The sequence below is a fragment of the Schistocerca nitens genome, chromosome 2 (assembly GCF_023898315.1).
Source record: "Schistocerca nitens isolate TAMUIC-IGC-003100 chromosome 2, iqSchNite1.1, whole genome shotgun sequence".
NCBI lineage: Eukaryota > Metazoa > Arthropoda > Insecta > Orthoptera > Acrididae > Schistocerca > Schistocerca nitens.
This window is the reverse complement of record NC_064615.1, coordinates 344,412,720-344,437,087: the sequence shown is the minus strand read 5'-3', so window position 1 is coordinate 344,437,087 and position 24,368 is coordinate 344,412,720. Positions and strand designations below refer to the sequence as shown.

Genomic DNA, 24,368 nt, shown 5'->3' with positions numbered 1-24,368 from the left:
ATACGAAAAACAGGTATTTGAAGGGAAAAAAATGTTTCACTAGTTCTGCGTCGAATTCAATGATCTGAGTCCTTCTGGTCATCACGGAACTGTGGAGTATTGATAGCTGGTAGAAATGAATGTGGACACAAAAAAATGAATGTGGACACAAAGAAATGTACTATCACAAATCACAAGAATCTAGTCAACAAATAATGTAAAACGCCGCCCACTAAATCTGGGCGATGGCAGATGCTCCTGTTAGCTCGATAACAGTTCTACGAATGTCTCTCAATCCATGGTAATCTGATGATACCCTACAAAGGCGGAACGCGTCGTTAAAGCAATATTTTCGCAGCCAAGACCGTTTTATTCAATAATAACAATAATGCTTTGACCATCTTAACTGAGAACGATCTCGACAATGCGCAGTAATTCGGAGGCGCGTTGCCGCGAAACCGCACGTTTTAGCGTGGATGTGGGACAAACGTGTGAGGTCTTTCGTGGTGTCTGCGCGATGGTGGTCTGCAGCCGTCGGTAGCTTCGTCAGAAGTTTGCAATTACAGCGAGAATCACGGAGAAAGGCAAGTCTTCGGCATCAATTGGGAACGAGAACTGCGTGCGCTGGATGTCTATCAAGACTGAGAGGTACATGTGTGCCTTGTGAGCGTATTTGTGCACTCAGAATAGCCTCCTTTCTCGTGAAACATTCAAGCATTTCTAATAACATTTATTTCAGTTACCCTACCAGTGCATTCTAAGTGCCTGTTTCTTGCTGCTGACATCACATTTATTATTCATGTTTGTTGACGTCGTCGGCGCAGATTTAAATATTATTTCTGAATGGAAGGGGTTGAGTGTGGCGGTCCCCTTGTAAACAATGACTAAATGGTACTCCACTAGCTCGTTTAAATGCCTTTAATTCATGACCGCTTGGGCAACCTAGTGATATCGTCGTCACGACGAGTTGCGCCACGGGAAGATATGCACTGCCGGAATTTCGTCGTTCGTGAAAATAAGCTAAGTATAACAACGATCATGCTTTTCATTTGCCTTCATTATTTCTTTCTTTTTAGTTTCTAAACCATCACTTGCTTCACACCTGCAGCGAGAGGTGTATTACTGAGTAGTGTGTCGTCGCCCCCGAGGCATAGCAGAGTGTGCCTCGGTTTTTTATTTTCGGTTTATGGCAATACATCTTGCTACAAACAGCACCCTGCTTTACGTGCTGCGTCGACACTAGCGGATGGCGGCATTCTTGGAGAGGAAAAGGAAGGGCTATAGGGGAGGAAGGAGGCCCAAAAAAATAAAAAAATAAATAAAATAAAATGAGGTTTATCCGAGGTGCGATTATTGCTAGTTGAAAACTTTTACCAATACCCCGCCTAGTGGACGTGAAATACCGTCCGCTACGGCAATTTTTGCACACTCCTCCGGGAGTATAAATGTAACTCAAACATATATCATACACCATACAAAAGTGTAATACTAAAATGGAACTACTCAAAGTAAGGTAATACAGATAACACGGAGGACAAATTCTGCGGCTACTATTAGTTACTACGACTGATCGCCTTGTGGAAACGCTTAAAAGAAATGATTTGGGTTTTCGTTACTCTACAGTCGAAACATAAATGACCATTTTAATCCAACACATTATGCTACTTAAAACGCCTTATTGTTATTAATAACGATCATCAGTTAGGGGTAATTAACTAGAAATACGCTACCGCATGTCACAGTAGTACGACCTCTGTTAAAACAAATAAGACTGCGGTGACCAAAGCAAGACACGGGAGGGTCTTATCATTTCTTTCTAATATGTTGTCGTTTAAGATGCGTCGAAACGATGCCTTTTTTCTGTTATTAAATGAAAAAAAAATGAAAAAAAGCAGTGTTCGTTAATGGAACACTGTTGTGCGAAGTAGCAATGGCAGACAAAAGTGAGTATTCATTTCACTAAGAACTAGATATTTGAATAAATTCAGTCTACTATACAACAGGACACTACCAAGATGGCGATTGTAACGCAAGTGGAAATGGAAACACTAGAATGTATGCAAAACATGATTTTCTAGGCCATTCTACTCAGCTATGATACCACAGCGCAATAAACCAAGAGGTTAAAAACGGCAGCTGATCACATCTAAACATAATGATGGTGTACTTAGCAGTAACACAAGCCAAAGTCACTAGATTGCACCGAGATAACAGTAACAGTGATAAAATAATACCATTATCTTATGGTAACATTGAAATAAGATTGCAGAATAGGAGAGGGAAAAAAACGGAACATACTAATCTCTCGTCAGTACTGATTACTATCGACATTTACAGGTAAAGTGGATGAAAAATCAAATTAAAAGAGTAATATCAATATGTCGTAAGTATACTGACGGAAAAAACAGCAACACCAAAAAGTAATTAATGTAGAATAATGAAATTTCGGGAATACATTTGTCTAGGTAACAAATTTAAGTGATTAACAATGCAACGTTGCAAATGTAAAATGCTGTTACTTTAAGAACCGGTGTTGCCGCATGGATGTTCAATGCAAGCGTGCATGCATTGTCTTGTACAGGTGCCGGATGTCAGTTTGTGGTCTGGAGTTGCTTGCCCGTTGCACTTGGTCGGTCAATATAGGGACGGTTAATGCTGTTTGTGGATGACAATGGAGTCGTCGCCCCATCATGTCCTATATGTGCTCCAGTGGAGACAACTCTGCAGATCGATCAGGCCAAGGCCGGCCGTTTGGCCGAGCGGTTCTAGGTGCCTCAGTCTGGAACCGCGCGATCGCTACGGTCGCAGGTTCGAATCCTGCCTCGGGCATGGATGTGTGTGATGTCCTTAGGTTAGTTAGGTTTAAGTAGTTCTAAGTTCTAGGGGACTGATGACCTCAGATGTTAAGTCCCATAGAGCTCAGAGCCATTTGAACCATGAGATCAGGCCAAGGCAGCATGTCTACACTCTGTTGAGTTACAAGAGAGGTATGTGGGCGAAAGTTATCCTGTTGGAAAACACACCATGGATTGTTGCTCATGAATGGCAGTACAACAGTTCGGATCACCAGACTGATGTACAGTTTTGCAGTCAGGGTGTGTGGGATAACCACAAGAGAGTTCCTGCTGTCATACCAAATTTAGACCGCGCACCATAACTCCTGATGTAGGTCCAGTGTGTCTACCACGCAGTCAGGTTGGTTGCAAGACCTCAACTGGTCTATTTTTAACCAACACACGGCCATCACTGGCACCGAGGCAGAACCATCTTTCATCAGAAAACGTAAGAGACCTCCACCCTGTCCTCCTATGAGCTCTCAGTTGACACCACTGAAGTCGCAAATGGCGGTGATTTGGGTTCAATGGAATGCACATTACAGAGCGTCTAGATCGGAGCAATCCTTGAAGTAATCGATCTGCAACGTTCTTTGTGTCACTGTGGTGCCAACTGCTGCTCAAATTGCTGCAGCGGATGCAGTACGATGCGCCACAGCCGTACGCCGAACACGACGGTCTTCCCTTTCGGTAGTGCCACGTGGCCGTCCGGAGCACGGTCTTCTTCCGACTGGATATTGTCGTGATCACCGCTTCCAGTACCCACGTACAGAGCCTACATTCCTGCCAAGACTTTCTGCAGTATCGCAGATGGAACATCCAGCTTCTGGTTGCCGTATTACGCAACCTCGTTCAAAGTGAGGTGCTGATAATGGCGTCTTTGTCACCTTAAAGGCTTTCTTGACTAACATCAACTCACCACGTCCATTTTCAAAGGTAACTAACGCTCACGACCGTTGCTGCATGTTTTTAAAGCAAATATGATTTGCATTCTAGCCGCGCGGGGTAGCCGCGCGGTCTCAGACGCCTTGTCACGGTCTGTGCGGCTCCCCCAGTCCGAGGTTCTAGGCCTCCCTCGGGCATGGGTGTGTGTGTTGTCCATAGCGTAAGTTAGTTTAAGTTAGAGTAAATAGTGTGTAGGCTTAGAGACCGATTTTCGAAAGTAAAATTCTATGTACCGACTTGACAGAAAATCCTAGGAAGTTCTGGTCTTACGTTAAATCAGTAAGTGGCTCGAAACAGCATATCCAGACACTCCGGGATGATGATGGCATTGAAACAGAGGATGACACGCGTAAAGCTGAAATACTAAACACCTTTTTCCAAAGCTGTTTCACAGAGGAAGACCGCACTGCAGTTCCTTCTCTAAATCCTCGCACAAACGAAAAAATGGCTGACATCGAAATAAGTGTCCAAGGAATAGAAAAGCAACTGGAATCACTCAACAGAGGAAAGTACACTGGACCTGACGGGATACCAATTCGATTCTACACAGAGTACGCGAAAGAACTTGTCCCCCTTCTAACAGCCGTGTACTGCAAGTCTCTAGAGGAATGGAGGGTTCCAAATGATTGGAAAAGAGCACAGGTAGTTCCAGTCTTCAAGAAGGGTCGTCGAGCAGATGCGCAAAACTATAGACCTATATCTCTGACGTCGATCTGTTGTAGAATTTTATAACATGTTTTTTGCTCGAGTATCATGTCGTTTTTGGAAACCCAGAATCTACTATGTAGGAATCAACATGGATTCCGGAAACAGCGATCGTGTGAGACCCAACTCGCTTTATTTGTTCATGAGACCCAGAAAATATTAGATACAGGCTCCCAGGTAGATGCTATTTTTCTTGACTTCCGGAAGGCGTTCGATACAGTTCCGCACTGTCGCCTGATAAACAAAGTAAGAGCCTACGGAATATCAGACCAGCTGTGTGGCTGGATTGAAGAGTTTTTAGCAAACAGAACACAGCATGTTGTTATCAATGGAGAGACGTCTACAGACGTTAAAGTAACCTCTGGCGTGCCACAGGGGAGTGTTATGGGACCATTGCTTTTCACAATATAGATAAATGACCTAGTAGATAGTGTCGGAAGTTCCATGCGGCTTTTCGCGGATGATGCTGTAGTATACAGAGAAGTTGCAGCATTAGAAAATTGTAGCGAAATGCAGGAAGATCTGCAGCGGATAGGCACTTGGTGCAGGGAGTGGCAACTGTCCCTTAACATAGACAAATGTAATGTATTGCGAATACATAGAAAGAAGGATCCTTTATTGTATGATTATATGATAGCGGAACAAACACTGGTAGCAGTTACTTCTGTAAAATATCTGGGAGTATGCGTGCGGAACGATTTGAATCGGAATGATCATATAAAATTAATTGTTGGTAAGGCGGGTACCAGGTTGAGATTCATTGGGAGAGTGCTTAGAAAATGTAGTCCATCAACAAAGGAGGTGGCTTACAAAACACTCGTTCGACCTATACTTGAGTATTGCTCATCAGTGTGGGATCCGTACCAGATCGGGTTGACGGAGGAGATAGAGAAGATCCAAAGAAGAGCGGCGCGTTTCGTCACAGGGTTATTTGGTAACCGCGATAGCGTTACGGAGATGTTTAGCAAACTCAAGTGGCAGACTCTGCAAGAGAGGCGCTCTGCATCGCGGTGTAGCTTGCTCGCCAGGTTTCGAGAGGGTGCGTTTCTGGATGAGGTATCGAATATATTGCTTCCCCCTACTTGTACCTCCCGAGGAGACCACGAATGTAGAATTAGAGAGATTAGAGCGCGCACGGAGGCTTTCAGACAGTCGTTCTTCCCGCGAACCATACGCGACTGGAACAGGAAAGGGAGGTAATGACAGTGGCACGTAAAGTGCCCTCCGCCACACACCGTTGGGTGGCTTGCGGAGTCTAAATGTAGATGTAGACCTCAGCAGTTTGGTCCCATAAGACCTTACCACAAATTTCCAAAAATTTGCATCCTCTTAGTGGCGCTACTAGCGCCACTCTTATGCGACTGGCACGAGATTTGAATATATGTAATCTTTCCGACGTAGAAGCACGCCTACCAACTTTCGTTTATGTCGCACAATTCCTTCCTTGTGTTGCATTTTTGTTGTTGTTGTAGTGTATTTCATGATGGTACTACTGGATAGCTTCAGAGAATTGTGTGACACATTCAAAACAAAAATTATACTGTAATTTACAAGGGTTGGACAAAAATATTGAAAACAGCGGTAAATGCGTGCATGGACGTCTGTGCAGACGCTAGCCAAGCCTTCAGATGCTGCTGTTGTGTTTGACCATGAACGGCATCTGTGAAACGCCCACAGTACTTTGCCAACCGTCAGCCGTGGTCGGAATAGTATTCTATGTAGTTGTGAGTGCATTATGTCGGAGCTAAGTGAATTCGAACGTGTGCAAATTGTTGGTGTTTCCTTAACCAAGGTGGCCGAAGAGTTTGGTGTTTCAAGAGGCACCATATCGAAGATTTATACCGCATGCAAGGAAAATGGGAGGAACATCATCCGCTAATTCACAAGCCGGAGGAAAGTGTGTGTTGAGAGTTCGTGACAGATGATCTTTGAAGAGCATTATGGCGAAAAACAAGAGGACAACACCTCCAAAAGTCACTGAAGAAGTGAATATAGCATTCACGAAGCCTGCCAGCACCAAAACAACACGAAGGGAGCCCCATCAGCAGCGAACTGCAGCGCGGTCTGGAATTCCAAAACTATTCGTAAGTGACGCAAATGTTCGTAACGGGAAAATGTGGTGCCGAATCCACATGGAGGAATGGAGGAAAGTAATTTTATCGATTCAGTCTTCTTTTACAATACTTCCAATTTCTGGCCGAGTCAATATTATTGATCGTTTGTGGCCTGCTTTCTAGAGAAGGTGCGTGATCGCTATCCAACTGCCGGCCACTGTGGCCGAGCGGTTCTAAGCGCTTCAGTCGGGAACCGCGCTGCTGCTACGGTCGCAGGCTCGAATCCTGCCTCGGGCATGGATGTGTGTGATGTCCTTAGGTTAATTAGGTTTAGGTAGTTCTAAGTCTAGGGGACTGATGACCTCAGATATTAAGTCCCATAGTGCTTAGAGCCATTTTACCTATCCAACTACATCATCGTTACCTGAACGTGGCACTATTTTGCAGGAAGACTGGTGTAAGATTCTCTTGAAAACCGTACAGGACCTACATTTATCCATTCCAAGATGACTAGAAGCTTTTTTGAATGCCAACAGTTTTCCTACACCGTTTTAGGCATGGCAGTTTGTTTCCGTATTTTTGTCCATCCCCTGTCCATCCCGCGTCATGAATGTGCTATACTTTTCACTCTTTACAGTTTTTCCTCGCTTATAATTACTGAGAAGAACGTATCCATTCGAAATCCTCGTCATCCCGCGAGGGCACCGGGTACACAGTACAAAAAATTAGTCGCCCCCATGAAACATCATGATACTGCCGTGTGACACTGCATCTGGCGTTGATCACTGCATCAGTTTGGTGAGGAAGAGAGGCCACAAGTTTCTTCGTACATGCCACATCAAGCTGAAGCCACTCACTGATTGTTAGATTCCCTAACGCTCCAAATTACTCGAATATTGATTGCTACGTTTCACTCGCTGTTCAGTATTGTTCCAGACATTTTCAGTGGGATTAAGGCCGGGTGATTTACTGCGACAGTCGAGGTGCGATGGCGCGGCAGATTCTTCGTCAAACCACGTGCATGCGCGTCCAGCCCTAGGCACCGCTGTTGCCATCTTACAGGACAGGAGTGTCCATAGCATACCCATCACCAAGGCGTTGGAGAAAGGCAACACTTCGTTGAAGCAAACATCCCGGTTCATGTTCACGATAACCCGAATGAGTGGACCGAGTCACGGTACGGGAACCGCACCCGAAATATCACAGGACTGCCTCCAGCCTGAACTATATCCTCACCACACTGCAGCTTGAACGCCTCACTGCGCAGTCGAAGCTCAAGACGCATCATTTGAGAAAAAGAGGAAAAATTGCGACTCGTCAGACCACAGCACACGCCTCCAGTCAGCTACTGCCCAGTTCCAGTGTGTTTAGGCCCACTGAAGACGTAGAGACCAATGTGAGCAATGACTTTTTTGTTAAGTACCGGTGTGCAAATGTTCACTGCATGCTGTTCCCTTCGCAATTTTCGCTCGGAAACTCGTTGCGGTGGAGCAGGATTCATTGACAGCATAATTACTGTCAGGTTTGAAACTGATTGTTTTTGACAAGACGTGACACTTGTCTCTCCTCCCTGCCGGTTAGGATATTTTTACCACCACTGTTCGTATACTGAACTCAATCCGCTGCATTTGATCTTACCGTTGTAGATATTGTGGCGAAGAAAGCTCGACTTCAGAACCTGAGCTTTCGTTGGTTACATCGCATGTCATTGTCAGTGAAAACTCCCCGTGTTTGTCAAGTAAGCGCCAATAAGGCAATTGTGTTGGTAACTGCAGTCCATGAGAGGATGTGACGGGGCATACTTAACGTACCAGAGCGCTGTAATGAGCGGTAAGCGCCTATTCACCAACGAAGAATGGCAACTTCGTACTAGTATTCGTATACTGCATTGTCGTGTTCAGTTGTCGTCGCGAGTATGGGTCAATGAAATGGGAAATTGCAAGTGAAAGCTCAATATACAAGCAGCTCTAAATAAATGAACACCGAAAAGTACGGTACATTAAAAAGTAAATGAAAAATCGATTTGTGGCCGAGCGGTTCTAGGCACTTCAGTCCGGAACCACGCGGCTGCTACGGTCGCAGGTTCGAATCCTGCCTCGGCCATGGATGTGTGTGATGTCCTTAGGTTAGTTAGGTTTACGTATTTCTAAGTCTATGGGACTGATGACCTCAGATGTTAAGTCCCATAGTGCTTGGAGCCATTTGAACCATTTTGAAAAGTCGATTACCCCGATCAAATTTTGCAGTAACGAATGATGAATGAAATAAAACCAGCCATAATCGCTGCTCTATGAGGTATCGCTGCTACTAATGCATTTGTCTACTTGGATCAGCAATGGTTGCTATATCAAACCAGTCGGCTCTTTTTATGTTATTTATTTTCGACTTTGAGGTCATGACTCACTGTATTCCCCCAGACACTTTGAGGAGCACTTCCCATAAAGTCATTTATCTTAAAATTCTTGTTCCTCTCTGCTACACTATGTGATCAAAAGTATCCGGACACCTGGCTGAAAGTGATTTACAAGTTCGTTGCGCCATCCATCGGTAATGCTGGAATTCAGTGAGGTGTTGGCCCACCCTTGATGACAGCTTCCACTCTCGCAGGAATACGTTCATTCAGGTGCTGGAAGGTTTCTTGGGGAATGGCAGCCAATTCCTCACGGAGTGCTGCACTGAGGAGAGGTGCTGATGTCTGTCGGTGAGGCCTGGCACGAAGTCGGCGTTCCAAAACATCGCAAAGGTGTTCTTTAGGACTCAGGTCAGGAATCTGTGCAGGCCAGTCCATTACAGGGATGTTATTGCCGTGTAACCACTCCGCCACAGGCCGTGCATTATGAACAGGTGCTCGATCGCGTTGAAAGATGCAATCGTCATCCCCGAATTGCTCTTCAACAGTGGGAAGCAAGAAGGTGCTTAAAACATCAATGTAGGAGGTGTGCAAGCCCTCTCCATGAAAAGCACGACCACACCATAACGCCACAACCTCCGAATTTTACTGTTGGCACTACACATGCTGGCAGATCACGTTCACCGGTCATTCGCCATACCCACACCCTGCCATCGGAATGCCACATTGTGTACCGTAATTCGTCACTCCACACAACATATCTCCACTGTTCAGTCGTCCATGTTTACGCTCCCAACATCAAACGAGGGGTCGTTTGGCATTTACCGGCGTGATGTGTGGCTTATGAGCAGCCGCTCGACCATGAAATCCAAGTTTTCTCACCTCCTGCATAACTGTCAGAGTACTTGCAGTGGATCCTGATGCAGTCTGGAATTCCTGTGTGATGGTCTGGATAGATGTCTGCCTATTACACATTACGACCCTCTTCAACTGTCGGCGGTCTTTGTCAGTCAATAGACGAGGTCGGCCTGTACGCTTTTGTGCTGTACGTGTGTGTGTGTGTGTGTGTGCGTGTGTGTGGTTTGAGGTTTTCGGGCGCTAAACAGCATGGTCATCAGCGCCCAAACGCATAGAAACAGGAACACATGCGGTGAAGGGACGAAGACGGACAGCGAACAAGGAGAACGGCTAAAAGACACAGACCTGACGCAGTTCCAAATCCTCACATACAGAGGCAAAACAAGAGGAGAAGAAACGCACTAATAAAGGAAAGGAAACGCAAGGAAAAGAGAGCAGAAATCGAAGTGAAACAAGTAGGTAATCGTGACTGGCGGACCTCTTACCTAAAACCTGGGTGAGCCAGTCACCCAGCAGCACATAAAAATCCTCTCCCTAAAATCCGAGGCAACAAATTGGACAGGACACAAAACCGTATGACCTTAACCACAGTCGTTGCGTCGTCTTGCAAAATAGAGAGCAAATCCGGTGGCAAGGAAACCACCACCCTCTGGTCAGAGAATAAAAGGCAGTCAAGTAAAATGTGGCGGACAGTAATCTGGACGCCACAAGCACTGCAGATTGGGGGGTCCTCCCGCCGGAGTAATGCTGTACGTGTCCCTTCACGTTTGCACTTCACTGTCACATCGAAAACAGTGGGCCTAGGGATGTTTAGGAATGTGGAAATCACGCGTACAGACGTGTGCCACAAGTGACACCCAATCACCTGACCACGTTCGAAGTCCGTGAGTTCCGCGGAGCTTCCCATTCTGCTCTCTCACGATGTCTAATGACTATTGGGGTCGCTGATACAGAGTATCTGGCAGTAGGTGGAGCAAAATGCACCTAATATGAAAAAGTATGTTTTTGGGGGTGTCCGGATGCTTTTGATCACATAGTGTATCTTGTTCTTGGCAAAGGCAAAGGTAAGTTCAGTGGTGTAGAATACACAGAGTGCCACATGAAACCACAGAAGTTTTATTTCCTTGTTCACTCAACGCAATACACTTCCCAAGTGTTATCACATGCATTTCAGTGCTTTAGTAATTTCCTCGTATAACGTGGCATTACATGGAAGTTCTACGGTTATTGCTTTCCATACGTTCAATAATAGGATCCGTCCTCCATTTCACAGGTGGATTTCATGATACTGGACTTATCATCGTGTGTTATGGTGCTTGATCTATGAGAAATATACATAACAATCGAAGGTATGTTTGGAAATTTTTCGACAACAGTTTTATACCGCTTTTTCTAGTGTCTGGCATTCATCTCTAATGATTGTCTGCATCTCGTTTTTGCCCAACAAAACAGAAGTCAGCATTTTTCACGGATCCGTCTTCGTTCCCAATGTGGCAAATTATAATCCTTTTTGCAGTCCCATAAGTTGCTTGAATTGCTCCTTTCGAACCATTCCACTACTGAACGTTTCTTTTTGTCAGTGGTATATGTTTTGTTGCTTACGGCATTTTTTCTCCCTGCTATCCAAATTTTCTGAAATTTGCACCATACCACCTCTCATCAGTGTAATAAATAGTCCATCAAGTATTTCGCAAGTATATTTCCAGCAACAACTCGTTTCTTTTACTTGCTGATAGAATATTTTCCATCAGCAGAGGTTTTTTGTTGGACTTTCTGTATCTGAAGCCCAATATCCGAATAGCACGTGAAAGAGGTAAGTCCTCGTCATGAGTGTTCAACTCTTGCAATAGAGCTGCTACTTTTCGAAACCGCTTTTTCCGCATTACAAGTCGTGGAGTTACCTTCCTATAAATCCTTGTGTAAACTCGTCCAATACAAACTTTAGCCGCCTGTCAGAACTCTTTTTTGGCGATACGAGACATGAAGTTTCTGTACATTCTCTCGAAATTCTCTTCACTGTACTTTCACTAATACTGAGACATTCAGAAGCTCTCTTTACTGGCTGTGATGCGAAACTGCTCGCGCCCTGCTCTTTTTCGCCCTCAGAGTAGGCACGCACACCGATCATCATTGACTTTTCACAACTCCGTAAATATTACACGGTTTCACACAAGTAAAAGGCAACGAATTATATACTGGCTCGCAAAGGTAGATGACAACGAATGGGAGGCGATTGTTTTCCTCTCTTACAGGAAACGCTGAAGCAAACACTGCAACAGTGAACAATGAAATGGAAATACTGTTCAGAGGTCCGGCAGTATAGCATCCGTGAATATACATTGCATAACGCAAAAACAAATAAATTATACACATGATATTAGAGCTTCTAGACATATGTGCATAAAAACGTAACAGCTGTGAAACGCAACAACAGATCTAACATTTACCCTTTTCGTCTAGTTCATACATTTCACCATTAGGTGAATTGCGGCAATCTACAGGGTGAGGCAGATGTCTGGATACACCCCTATAAAAGTCGAACGGTGTGAGCAATCATAATGGCGTCTGGTGTGGGGTGTCTGTAGGTTGGGGCGCAACTTAACAGGAGCTATGGCGACAGGGGCGGCCATCCTCAAACCCGCCTACTTGGATTTGGATTACGTTTTTCAAGTGGGGAGGAGGTCATGTGGCACATCATTTTGAATTGTCTCTTTCTCAGGAATGTGAAACCTGTTTTAAGATATGTCTATTTGTGTAGGAGTTATAACTAGCTAAAATTTGAAATTACAAGGATGTGATGAGTTCTGTTTATTGTCGCAGGCGATCCACAGTGACACTTACACAGCAGAAATGCATTGAAATTGTGTTAATGAATGTGGAGAAAATATCAGAGTGATTGCTGCTGACGTCAGTGCCCGGCATCCTGAGAGAAATGACAGTTCACATATGACAGTATCCAAGTTGTTGGACAAAGTTCGTGCAACAGTTTCTGTAGAGGACAAGCCACGCAGTGGACGTCCAAGAACAGCCACAGACGAGGAGACTGCGACAGCAACTGTGACATGGTTTGTGAAAAGTCCATATCGCATTACGCGCCGGTTACAGGCAATGTCTGCTGTCAATCAGCCTTCAATCCTGCGTGTGTCGCACACAGACACCAATGGCGCCCGTACGAGTTTCAGTTGTAACGTCATCTCTCGGAGGATGACACTAACCGGCGGGTGTAGTTAGCAGAATGAGGTCTGGATCAGTGTAACAGGAATCCAAACTTCATACGACAGGTGTTGTTCAGTGATGAAGCTAATTTTTATGAGCAAGGAGAAGTAAACCAACAGAACCATCGTTACTGATCAGATGCAACCCCCCCCCCCCCCCCTTGGGTGGATCCCTGTAAAGGAGCTAGTGGTGAAAAAGTGGTGGTGTGGTGTGGGATTTGGAACTCAAGAATCGTTGGTCCGGTGTTCATTGATGGAACCTTCCATGGGTAGTGGTATCATACCCCTTGATTATGTGCTTCCAATGCTGTTGAATCCGCAGGATGATGCCCCAGCTTCGTTCCAAGAAAACGGTGCACCTCCCCACTATGCTACTGAAGTCAGATCGTTTCTGGATGAACAGTCTGGATGTCACTGGATAGGTAGGAGAGGGTCCTATCGAATGGCCACCAGGGTTCCCCGATCTTACACCTTTTCAACAGTGTAGCCCATCTTTACAGGCGTATTGGGGAGGCGTGTGCCTCTGTTGACTCACAGATCCTGCGACGTGTGCAGCAGCACCGGTAAAAAGACTCCGATTGTGTGTTCAGGCCAATGGAGGTCATATAGAGCATATGCTGTAACGCCGATTCTGACAAATGTCCTAAGCTTTAACACGTCATAACTCCCACACAAATAAAGATATCTTAAAACATATTTCACATGTGTATGCCCGAGAAAGTGACAGCTCAAAATTATGTGCCACATGAGCCCATTCCCACTTGAAACATGTAATCCAAATCCTAGATGGTGGATTTCAATATGGCTGCCGCTGTGGCCACAGCTCCTATGTAAGTTGCGCCCCCACCTACAGACAGCCCCTACCAGACGCCGTAATGACTCCTCACACTGTTCAACATTTTTAGGGGTGTACACAGCCTTTGCCTCACCCTGTACATCCGCCAATACTGTGACAAAACGACTGGTCGAAAAGCAACGAAAATACGCGTATAAGCGGAGCAATCTTGTCTCTTTAAGCTGGGCAGAGGAAATTGTTAATGTAATTGCGGTTTTGCAACAGTGACCCTTCAAATTTTGACATTCGCCAAAATGAGCTCAAAAAGTACATAATCTCTTAAACACTACCGGTTATGTCGCCCCCTTTTCAACCAGAATATCGTAATCATAAACCAAATAGAAGTAGACATTCCCACGACTCCTGCAAGGTACAGTACATTGATAATCGTCATGCAGTGTAACCAGAATAAGTGCTTAAAGTCAGGTATCAGTCGTTATCAGTTGGATAATAGTCAATTACATGTTTAAGATTACCTGAAAATTATACTGGAATAATATGTATTTATGGTAATCGTAGTGGAATGCGATTTTGGTTTGCTTAGATTTTTTGTTTACGGGTGGGTGGAAGCAGCTTCCCTTGCGAGCAGCGCACTGAATACGCCCTTGCTACTCGAGATAGACATGAATATTTGTGTAAGATTTGTTTGTATCATTCAGCTGCTTGATCACAACAGCGTTTACTGCGATCAGCTAGGATGGACGCGCCGTTTAGTAGGCGCGATTTTTAGAAGCTTTGTTTTCTTCATCGATTTCTTACTCACTGGTGTCAACACATTTTCTCGCAAATAAAATACCTATCTTCATTCCGTAATTGCAATACGTTCCGCACATTGGCTGTACCTACGCACGACACTAAATGTTTGTCCATATCCTCCTCCATTTCTGCCGTACACTCCGGAACAAACTGCCCTCTATCTCGGTCTTATCCGAAACAGTCTGCATTCAAGAGCAGATTAAAACTGTACACATGATATCACCGGCGTAGCCTCCTTCTCGACACATCCCATCTGTGTTTCTTCCGTCGAACAGCGAACGAATATTCCTGGTACATTCTCGACAGCATCCACCCTCCTCTCATGCCTGTCAATTTCTATTTTCTCTCCTCCGTATCATCCTGCTCACCTTATCCTATTATTTCTCGCTCTTCCCCAGACCATTCAACTTCTCGAGATTTGATTCCACCTGTATTTCTACCATTCATATATGTTGTAACCTCCCAACAGAAAAATGTGTATATTGCATTCACATTTAGTGTAACCTTCCAACAGTTTAATTGTTTCCGTAACCTGGGAATAATAATGTGACTAACCTCTCAATAAAATTGTGGCTCACTTATATAACCTTTCAATAATTAACTGACTGTGAATTTAAACTGGTAAATTTGGACGTCACCAGTGCTGCGTCATGGCCCTGAAAGATCATACTGGATAAATTGAAAAATTCTTACCTCAATAAAGTCGCCGGATAACGCGTATATATCTGCTCCTATAAGAAATTTTTCTGGCACAGCCCAGTGCAATGCTGGCCGATAGATTTGTCATGTATAAAAAGAAACAACCGATTTTTCTTTACAATAATAGGGTTGACCATGGATTGGAAGAATTAGTAAATTCTTTAAATTGAGATGAATGATTGTCAAAAGTTAATTTTTATGAGAAAGATTATTATTAAGAGATTTTTTAAAAACATTTACATGGGACTTGATATAACAATAGTACATATGCGCGAGCCTGCTTTTACCTTATATTACATTGCTCAGGCACCGCCATCGCTCCCCACGGCCGGCCCAGCCAACTCGATACACCAGACTGCTTGCTACTACTACTACTACTACTACTACTACACTAACACACAGTTCCTACTGCCGCCTACACTGCTCTCTGGTCTGAGATTCTCTTATAGCTTACATATCGCAGGCACCGCGTGAGCAGTCCATCGAAATTACATCTGCTCGAGTGCAATAGCAATAAATTCCTTAGTCATGGACCTCTTACAATGTTAAATGTCATTACCCACGTTCAACAAACGTGCAGCGAGGAAATCCATTCTAAGAATGTAAATGTGGTGTCTGTCCTTTCGGACATTTCTAACTCTTGCGGGAATCGGCGAAACGCCGCAGTAATGAAGATAATGGGCAGGGGCAGCAAGTGAGTAGCATGTGGATAAGTTTAGAATTTGAGCGTTACGGGAGGCGTGCTAGGGTAGTCGGTGTAGTATGCGATGACCACTTTGTCTGTATGGCTTAGTAGTCAGAGCACCAGGCTAGTGCGCAGTAGACCTGAGTTCGAAATCCAGTCTGACACAAATTTTCAACTTGTCCTGTTGATGTAATTCAATCTTTGGGATGTTGCTCAACTCGTGGGTCACGTTGACTCGAATGTCGGTTGTGTCGACAAAGCGTTGACACTTTACGTGAATTTCTGCACATTGTTGTTTTGTGGTAAGTTCGTATCGATAACACCAAGTTTCGTCACCAGGGAAGATTTTTTATTGCAAATAAATGTAGTGTTTTGCATTTCGGTCTAGCGGCTGCAGGCGTCCACATATCGTTGTTATTGTTCGGAAGTCAAGATGTGCGGGATAGACTCTGGACAGACTTTTCTTCTCTTCAAAACATTCTAGAGAGTGTCTTCAACACTAGATTTGCTTCCAGAAGATTCAGTCAACACGCGAGTATTACGGAGATACTTCGTGAACTCAAATGGGAATCCCCGGAGGGGAGACACCGCTCTTTTCGTATCCGCGTGGTCTCGGGCGCCTTGTCACGGTCCGCGCGGCTCCCCCCGTCAGAGGTTCGAGTCCTCCCTCGGGCGTGGGTGTGTGTGTTGTCCTTAGCATAAGTTAGTTTAAGCTCGATTAAGTAGTGCGTAAGCTTAGGGACCGATGACCTCAGCAGTTTGGTCCCATAAGACCTTACCACAAATTTCCAAATTTTCCGCTCTTTTCGTGAACCACTATTAAGAAACTTTAGAGAACCGACATTTGAATCTGACCGCAGAACGATTCTTCTGCCACCAATGTACATTTCGCATAAGGACCACGAAGATAATAGAAACAGGTCTTGTAAGGAGGCATATAGGCAATCGTTCTTCCCTCGCTCTATTTCTGAGTGGTGCAGGAGAGGACAAGTAGTGATTAAATGTACCTTCCACATTGGATCGTACGGTGGCTTGAGGAGTTTGTAACTGGATATAGATGTTTCTCCATTTAGATTTATTACACAACAATACTGACGCTCTACGACCGCACATCCGTTGCTTAACACTGTCTGTTCACAAACGACCAGTCGAATGCACATTTGTTGTTTACAGTTGTTAGTTCAAGCCGCTACCTAAATTACTTCGCTGACGCCAGGTTCAAATGGCTCTAAGCACTATGGGACTTAACATCTGAGGTCATCAGTCGCCTAGACTTAGGACTACTGAAACCTAAGTAACCTAAGGACATCACACACATCCATACCCGAGGCAGGATTCGAGCCTGCGACCGTAGCAGCAGCGCGGTTCCCGACTAAAGCGCCTAGAACCGCTCGGTCACAACGGCCGGGGCTGACGCCAGGAATGAAATCATCTCAGAACCTTTCGGACAGACGATGTACGGTAAGTGTTATAACAGACGTAGGCTTATTGGGCCGAAGTTAACATTTTCTGTTAAACCGCAAGTCCCTCTAAAACCTGATGGATTAGCTTAGTTCTTAAATTTAAGGAAGGAAAGGTCTCACAGTCTCCTGTAGGTTCATGCCTAGTAAAGCTCTGCAATGTTTAAAACAACCTTACTTAGGTTGATAGGAGTAAGCTAAGAGAGATTCAGAGGCACAAAAGGCGAGTGAAACAGAACTTGAGAGAAACTCTGTTGCGGCCTGCCTGAAACGAGACGTTAAATTGCGCACTACTTGGTGACTCGCCTTTCCGTGGTATGCAGTGCTGGCGGGACGTCGGCATCAGTGGCGCTGCTTTAGCGACGCCGTCCCTCGAGCTGTGTCGTTCTGCCTGTTGTAGCACACAGGTTCCGCTTTCCTCCCACCAGTGAACCATTATTTCCATACCTAAGGGCACCTTATTTGACATTTTACATAAACGTAGACTAGTGACGCACGAAGGGGACTTCCGCAAGGCGTTTGATACAGTTACCCACAGTCGTTTAATGAACAAAGTAAGAGCATATGGACTATCAGACCAATTGTGTGATTGGATTGAAGAGTTACTAGATAACAGAACGCAGCATGTCATTCTCAATGGAGAGAAGTCTTCCGGAGGGAGAGTGATTTCAGGTGTGCCGCAGGGGAGTGTCGTAGGACCGTTGCTATTCACAATATATATATATAAATGATCTTGTGGATAACATCGGAAGTTCACTGAAGCTATTTGCGGATGATGCTGTGGTATATCGAGAGGTTGTAACAATGGAAAATTGTACGAAATGCAGGAGGATCTGAAACGAATTGACGCATGGTGCAGGGAATGGCAGTTGAATCTCAATGCAGACAAGTGTAATGTGCTGCGAATACACAGAAAGAAAGATCCTTTGTCATTTAGCTACAATATAGCAGGCCAGTAACTGGAAGCAGTTAATTCCATAAATTATCTGGGAGTAGGCATTAGGAGTGATTTAAAATGGAATGACCATAAAAAATTAATCGTCGATAAAGCAGATGCCAGACTGAGATTCATTGGAAGAATCCTAAGGAAATGCAATCCGAAAACAAAGGAAGTAGGTTACAGTACGCTTGTTCGCCGACTGCTTGAATACTGCTCAGCAGTGTGGGATCCGTACCAGATAGGGCTGATAGAAGAGATAGAGAAGATCCAACGGGGAGCAGCGCGCTTCATTACAGGATCATTTAGTAATCGCGAAAGCGTTACGGAGATGATAGATAAACTCCAGTGGAAGACTCTGCAGGAGAGACGCTCATTAGCTCGGTACGGGCTTTTGTTAAAGTTTCGAGAACATACCTTCACCGAGGAGTCAAACAGTATATTCGTCCCTCCTACGTATATCTCGCGAAGAGACCATGAGGATAAAATCTGAGAGATTAGAGCCCACACAGAGGCATATCGACAATCTTTCTTTCCACGAACAGTACGAGACTGGAATAGAAGAGAGAACCAACCGATAGAGGTACTCAAGGTACCCTCCGCCACACACCGTCAGGTGGCTTGCGGAGTGTGGATGTAGATGCAGATGTAGATGCCACGACATTAATTTACGAGGGGCGTTGAGTAAGTAATACAATGCACTCTTTCTGAAAGCAAGTTGGTTTTAATTAGGATTCCAATACACCATGTTGTTCCCCATTCCTTTAGCTACAAAACCCTATTTTTCAACATTATCTCCGTTCAATGCGACTCCCTTACGCCACCTTACTGGGAGGGCCCGCATACCCGCATGGTGCTACTATACTGGTCGATGTCGGAGCCAACGTCTTGCTGCAACAATAACCTCCACATCACCCACGTACTGCTTCCCACAGAGTGCATCCCTCACTGGGCCAAACAGATAGAAATCGCAAGGTGTGAAATCCGGGCTGTCGGATGGGTGTGGAACAACAGTCCAGTGAAGTTCTGTGAGCTCCTCTCAGGTGAGCAAACGTCAGTGGGCCTTGCTTTGTCGTGGAGGAGGAGAATTTCTTTTGCATTTTTGTGGCGACGAACATGCTGAAGTGGTTTCTACAATTTCCAGCGGGTAGCACAATACACTTTAGAACTGATCGTTGCACCACGAGGGATGACATCAGACAGATAACCCATTCAGAAACATAGAAGATCGTCGCCATGACTTTGCCAGCTGAGGGTGCGGCTTTGAACTTTTTCTTCGGAGGAGAGGTGGTGAGTAGTTTTGTTTCCGGTTTGAACTGATGAACCCATGTTTCATCGCGTGTGACGATGTTCGACAAAAAATTGCCCATCAGCCTCGTAACGCGCAAGCAATTCCTCACAGATGCTCATTCGTTACTCTTTATGGTTTTCTGTTACGCCGTGAGGAATCGAGCGGGCACACACCTTTGAGTACCCACGAGTGTGTCAGTATTACCAACAGAAACGCCCAGTTGTGCAGCGAGGCGTTCGACTGTGATCCGTCGATCACCTCGAATGCGTGTGTCCACAGTTAACAACACTGCAAGTGTCACTGTTGCGTGCGGCCAGCCAGCACGTGGGAGATCGGACAGGTTGGCGCCACCGCACTGCGATGGTGACAGACGCCTCGCCCAACAGCTCACCTTGCTTTTGTTCACTGCTGGGTCTTCGTGGACATACCGCAAGCACCTCTGAATATCTGTGATGCTCTGGCTTTGCGCCGAAGGAACTCAATGAAGGTCTCTGCTTTTAACGCACTTCCTTTACAGACGCCATTTTGAAGGCTACGTAAAGCGCCGCGACCTATCGGAACTTCATGAAATTATAGGGGCTGAAGCGGCAATATTCCGCGATGTCTCACAACAAATTTCGTATTTTTTCCTACGAAATCGACCGAGAAAAAAATGTTGTTTTCTTTAATTATTATTTATTGAGAGATCCTTGCACGTTTACATTTCTGACTAGCTTCAACTAATTGTTAGAGTGATGAAATAAGACCTGTATAATATCGACTCTGTATGCAGGAATTGTCAGTAGATCCCAACATTAATAAATATAAACTGTCGTGGTTCAATTACATTAAATATTGTGGGGTTAAACTACCGGTCATAAATCACCAAAAACAATAAAAACTGTAAAATATCTGGATGTAACTGGATGGAGCAACCTAAAGTGGAACGAACAATGAAAACTAGTTGTAGAAAAACCAGATTCCAAACTGAGACTGATTGGAGGAATCCTCATCAATTGTAGTCCACCCACGAAGGAGGTAGTTGACACAACCCTCGTTCTACTGATAGTTGAGTACTGCTCCACAGACTGGCAGTATGCCAGGTAGCACTGATAGAGGGGATACAGAAGACCTGAAGAAGAGCGCTGAGTTTCGCCACAGTTTTGTTTAGTGTGTGCGAAATCATCACGAAAACCGCGCTGTTTCAGGCGCCTTGCCACGGTTCGCGCGGCTCCCCCCGTCGGAGGTTCGAGTGCTCCTTCGGGCATGGGTGTGTGTGTTGTTCTTAGCATAAGTTAGTTTAAGTTGCATTAAGTAGCGTGTAAGCCTAGGGACCGATGACCTCAGCAGTTTGGTCCCATAGGAACTTACCACTACCACTATACCACCACGAAGTCTCCGACAGAGTGACACTGGCCAAGAGGAAGCTGTTTACTGCTCAAATTACCAGATCTTATATTCCTAGGAGAGTCAGGTAATATACATCTTACGAAATAAGCACGACGCGAAAATCAGATAAACCCGTGAACGTAAGAGCGATGGATTTAGCGATTTAATTAAGAAACTGCGAACTGAGTTACTTACGTGGGCTGGGTGCATGAAAGAAGAAGTTTTGCTAGCAAACTACGAGGTTTCGTGCTCCAGCTGAGATTCTCTGCTAGAAGGAAATCAAGAGGCATCCTGTAAGTCACAAGACCACCACAATTGTGCACCAAGCCTGTTCAGCGGAACAGGATGTTGTTACGTTATGGATGGGGCCAGGAGGTGCCACATTAAAACTTGGCGAGAACTTTCCATATGATTTATTTGTTTCCACTACAGTGCTCTGTTCACCTCGGTCTGTGTCACAGGGCCCCGCAATGCTGAGGAAGCACCCCAGTGGCCGGTGCAACACAACGCTGTGTCGTGCCGGCCTTGGCCGGCCCGCTGAGTTCTGATGATGTCAGGATGGCTGTGCCAGCAGCCGACTCAGTGGCCACCATCCCCATCGTCTCCGCGCTGCTCTGCTGCGAGCGATAGGGCGGCCCAGCTGCTGCTTCTTCGTCGCTGGCATAGCTGAGAACGTGGCGGCAACAAGCGCCTGCGATCCGGCGTCCGAACTGCGGCCCTCGCCTCGGAAGTCTCCGGCATGTGTCGGGAGCCGAGACGGCTGCCCACGGTAGCAGGCTGAAGAGTGGGCCGCCCTGGCTGGCTGCAGACCCTGTGTTGGCCTCAGAGGGTGGAACCAACGACCCGCCATGGACTGGGACACTGGCGCCCCATCTGTTGCTGCATATAGGCCGGTGGTGTGATATGCCCCGCTGACCGGGAGAGCTGCCACACTGAATGAATCTCGTTAGAAAACAACACCTATTTATATTCGGCTGAATGCCTCTGTTTCGCTAACGCACCACTTCACATCACATATCCATAACACTTAGGTTGACCAGTGGCCCTCTTATGCCTGTGACATGCGCCATGGAAACTGCTGTGTGCGCCTTTTCCGGCAGTTCTACGCCCCCGTGACCTCTATTTGCCTTCGCTACTGCTGGTATGCGTAACTTACTGCGATCTGACCCACACCTGGCTGTAACTCATGCTCCGAATATCGCACAAAACTAAGTTTCCCTATTCTAAACGGTGGTGCCACTAAGTTAATTGGATACTGGATAGAGTTGTTAGTTAATTGTGGTCATGCAATTAAATTTATGACTGTGGGGGATAATCATTCGTATTTTCTACTATCAGTCACATTTATTTATTGTATGTTTAATTTAAAACTGTGAAACGCGTTTCCAGCATGTTTTGCCCATCATCAGGCGCTTATGCATACAGATGTCGCTCAAAGGTAAAACGTCTAAGTTTAAAGTACCCTAGAATTGCTTTTGTTCGCCATTCTACTGCTGAAGTGGCTACTGTGGTATTCAGAGAGGGAGAGGGGTGATGGGGGCGGGGCGGCAGCCTGTGGGCGGGCAGAAGTCGATGTCCAGTTTCATCTTTGTTGATGTGAAGTTATGCCGCGTTGTGACTGATACCAGAGCCGGCGAGGAATGCAAACAGTTTTGCATCAGTTGTTTTGGTGTGATATCGTGTGATATACTATTATATATCTCAGTTATTCACTTACGATTTCGACGTGCCAAAGCTTAATCTACATCGTTGGCACACCGGTGTAGCTGTTGTTCAATGTTAAACTACACTAAAGCGACAAAAGACGGGATAGCAATATGCACATATACAGATGGCGATAGTACGGCGTAAACAAGGTATAAAAGGCAGTGCATCGGCTGAGCTGTCCTTTGTTGTCAGACGATTATGTGAAAGTTTCCGTCGTGACTGTTGGCGCTCGACGTGAATGAACAGAGTTTGAACGCGGAATGGTAGTTGGATTTAGACACACGGGACATTTCATTTCGGAAATCGTTAGGGAATTGAATATTCCAAGATCCACAGTGTCCGAAGTGTGCCGATAATACCAATTTTCAGGCATTATCTCTCGTCACGGACGACGCAATGGCCGACGGCCTCTAACGACCGAGAGCAGCGGCGTTTGCGTGGAGTTGTCAGTGCTAACAGACAAGCAACACTGCGTGAAATAACCACAGTAATCAATGTGGGACGTATGACGAACGTATCTGTTAGGACAGAGCGGCGAAATTTGGCGTTAGTTGGCTGTGGCAGCAGACGTCCGACACGTGAGCCTTTGTAACAGCACTTACCTGCAGCGCCTCTCCTGGGGTATCTCGCGTCCGTCGGCCGTCGTAATTTAATATATTATTATTATGTTGATTGTTGCCGACTTACGTGGTGGGCCTTAATAAAAATATTTCATTTTATTTTGATTTATAATTAAATGCTTTTGTGAAGTTCTCCATTTTAACAATATTAATATTAAATTATTTGTTACGTTAATGAATGTTAGACTCGCTGAATCTTAAAACATGAGCATATAAGTTGAACAATGGAATAAACTTTTCATATTAATTTCCTCGGCTAGTCAGTTCACTTTAAATCAAAAAATCTTTAGTTATTAATTACAATTGCGGCCCACACACGCGCGAGAGTATTTCTTCTTACCTCCGTTAACCATTGCATTGTTGTCGGAGTCCTGGCTCTGGCTCTCGGCTGTTGTACGGAAAATACGAATCTTAAAGCTACGTATTTTCTGCAGCGTCGGGCGGCTGTGAAGAAAACTGTATATTATGCTAATAGCGGGCGAGGTTTTCGCTTCCGCTAAATTTTATAAGTTAATATCGCCACTTAATGGCGTCGTTGGCTGCATCGGCCTCTGCGATTGTTGCACTGTAAATTGCTCGAATGCAGGCTAATTCAAGGAAGGCGGACATGAAATCGGGATCACCTCATACAAATTAAAAGTGAACAATAATATTAAATCAATATATTATCTGCTTAATTAGTACAAATATGCTTACATTTGCTAGCACTCGCAAGATGCCCGTCTACACGCACCCAAGACAAGAGAAGAATTGAAGACGAGTAAAAAATTAACAAAAGAGCGTATCTTGTCGTATCTTTAGATCATTTTGTTATATTTCTTTGCCCTCGAAACTTACACAGAGAAATAATTATTTTACGGGTACATGACAAAAATGTATATTATTCAATTTCTAAATGTCTCTTCTTTATAAATGCTGTTTTTTAAGTCTTTTCGTATCATTTCACTGGGGACGCTATAGGTAGTGACCATATCGGTTGGACTCCAGACGACTGCAAAACCGTGGCCTGGTCAGATGAGTCCCGATTTCAGTTTGTAAGAGCTGATGGTAGGGTTTGAGTGCGGTGCAGA

At 45.1% G+C, this 24,368-nt stretch overlaps 1 pseudogene; it reads left to right on the top strand.

The window, feature by feature from the left end:
• Positions 1 to 1,296: 1,296 nt before the first annotated feature.
• Positions 1,297 to 1,419, top strand: LOC126237711 (U4 spliceosomal RNA; annotated as a pseudogene).
• Positions 1,420 to 24,368: the final 22,949 nt, after the last annotated feature.